The following is a 3,032-nucleotide window of genomic DNA, read 5'->3' as shown; positions in this document are numbered from 1 at the left end:
GCTCCCAATAGTTTTGTGGAGGAAAGTGCATTTGAGGCATCTCCGGGATCTCATGGTGATGAGCTTCATATGCCTCTTGAGCTCCATGAGTGGGCTCTCTTGCTTGCTCCATCTTTTTCTTAGTGATGGGCTTGTCCTCTTTGATGAGGATATCTCCCTCTATGTCAATCCCAGCCGAATTACATAGGTGGCAAATGAGGTGAGGAAAGGTTAACCTTGCCATGGTGGAGGACTTGTCAGCCACCTTGTAAAGTTCTTGAGGTATAATCTCATGAACTTCCACCTCTTCTCCAATCATGATGCTATGGATCATGATGGCCCGGTCTATAGTAACTTCAGACCGGTTGCTAGTGGGAATGATTGAGCATTGAATGAACGCCAACCATCCTCTAGCTACAGGCTTGAGGTCCAATCTTCTTAGTTGAACTGGCTTGCCTTTGGAGTCAATCTTCCATTGAGCTCCTTCTACACATATGTCCATAAGAACTTGGTCCAACCTTTGATTAAAGTTGACCCTTCTAGTGTAGGGGCGTTCATCTCCTTGCATCATGGGCAAGTTAAACGCCAACCTCACATTCTCCAGACTAAAATCTAAGTATTTCCCCCGAACCATTGTAACATAGTTCTTTGGATCCGGGTTCTTACTTTGATCATGGTTCTTGGTGATCCATGCATTGGCATAGAACTCTTGAACCATTAGGATGCCGACTTGTTGGATGGGATTTGTTAGAACTTCCCAACCTCTTCTTTGAATTTCATGTCGGATCTCCGGATACTCATTTCTTTTGAGTTTGAAAGGGACCTCGGGGATCACCTTCTTCTTGGCCACAACATCATAGAAGTGGTCTTGATGGGCTTTGGAGATGAACCTTTCCATCTCCCATGACTCGGATGTGGAAGCTTTTGTCTTCCCTTTCCTCTTTCTAGAGGTTTCTCTGGCCTTAGGTGCCATTAATGGTTATGAAAAAACAAAAAAAGCTTATGCTTTTACCACACCAAACTTAGAATGTTGCTCGCCCTCGAGCAAAAGAAGAAAGAATAGAAGAAGAAGAAGAAGAAGAGGATATGGAGGAGATGGAGGGATGTGTGTATGGATGTGAGTGGTGAATGGAAAACAGAAGGGATGACCATGAATGGAGAGAGAGAGGGTGAGGTGGGTGGGGATCCTGTGGGATTCACAGATCCTGAGATGATCCTGGGGTGTCCACAGATCTTGAGGTGATCCTGTGGTGTCCACAGATCCGGAGGTGTCAAGGATTTACATCCCTGCACCCATTAGGCATGTAAAATGCCCTTGCACACAACTCTGGGCGTTCAGCGCCAGGTTGGTGCCTATTTTGGGCGTTCAACGCCCATTTGTTGCCATTTCTGGCGTTGAACGCCAGAACCATGCTTGTTTTGGGCGTTCAGCGCCAGGATGCTGCCCATTTTGGGCGTTCAGCGCCAGAACCATGCTCTGTTCTGGCGTTGAACGCCAGGCAGATGCTCCTCCAGGGTGTGATTTTTCTTCTGCTGTTTTTGATTCCGTTTTTAATTTTTATATTTATTTTGTGACTCCTCATGATCATGAACCTATAAAGACATATAACTAAGAAAAATATAGTTAGATAAATAAAAATTGGGTTGCCTCCCAACAAGCGCTTCTTTAATGTCAATAGCTTGACAGTGGGCTCTCATGGAGCCTCACAGATGTTCAGAGCATTGTTGAAACTCTCCAACACCAAACTTAGAGTTTGGATATGGGAGTTCAACACCAAACTTAGAGTTTGGTTGTGGCCTCCCAACACCAAACTTAGAGTTTGACTGTGGGGGCTTGGGTTGACTCTGCTTTGAGAGAAGCTTTTCATGCTTCCTCTCCATGGTTGCAGAGGGAGATCCTTGAGTTTTAAACACAAGGGAGTCCTCATTCCATTGAAGGACTAGTTCACCTCTGTCAACATCAATCACAGCTCTTGCTGTGGCCAGGAAAGGTCTTCCTAGGATGATGGATTCATCCTCTTCCTTTCCAGTATCCAGGACTATGAAATCAGCAGGGATGTAAAGGCCTTCAACCTTTACTAACACGTCCTCTACTTGTCCATATGCCTATTTTCTTGAATTGTCTGCCATCTCTAATGAGATTTTAGCAGCTTGCACCCCATAGATTCCCAGTTTCTCTATTACAGAGAGGGGCATGAGGTTTATTCCTGAACCAAGGTCACACAGAGCCTTAAAGATCATGGTGCCTATGGTACAAGGTATTATGAACTTCCCAGGATCCTGTCTCTTCTGAGGCAATTTCAGTTGATCCAGATCACTTAGTTCATTGATGAACAAGGGAGGTTCAACTTCCCAAGTATCAATGCCAAATAATTTGGCATTTAGCTTCATGATTGCACCAAGAAACTTGGCAGTTTGCTCTTCAGTAACATCCTCATTCTCTTCAGAAGAGGAATACTCATCAGAGCTCATGAAGGGCATAAGGAGGTTCAATGGAATCTCTATGGTCTCTTGATAAGTCTCAGATTCCTTTGGTTCTTCAGAGGGAAGCTCCTTATTGATCACTGGACGTCCCAGGAGGTCTTCCTCCTTGGGATTCACGTCCTCCTCTCCTTCTTTGGGTTCGGCCATGGTGCTTATGTCAATGGCCTTGCACTCTCCTTTTGGATTCTCTTCTGTATTGCTTAGGAGAGTACTAGGAGGGATTTCAGTGATCCTTTTACTCAGCTGGCCCACTTGTGCTTCCAGATTTCTAATGGAAGATCTTGTTTCATTCATGAAACTTACAGTGGCCTTAGATAGATCAGAGACTAAGTTTGTTAAATTAGAAGTATTTTGTTCAGAGTTCTCTGTCTGTTGCTAAGTGGATGATGGAAAAGGTTTATTATTGTTAAACCTGTTTCTTCCACCATTATTAAAGCCTTATTGAGGCTTTTGATCCTTCCATGAGAAATTTGGATGATTTCTCCATGATGAGTTATAGGTGTTTCCATAAGGTTCACCTAAGTAATTCACCTCTGCTATTGCAGGGTTCTCAGGATCATAAGCTTCTT

This window comes from Arachis ipaensis, chromosome B3 (genome assembly GCF_059453495.1).
Source record: "Arachis ipaensis isolate K30076 ecotype BB chromosome B3, ASM5945349v1, whole genome shotgun sequence".
Classification (NCBI taxonomy): Eukaryota; Viridiplantae; Streptophyta; class Magnoliopsida; order Fabales; family Fabaceae; genus Arachis; species Arachis ipaensis.
Note: the sequence above shows the minus strand (reverse complement) of the source record.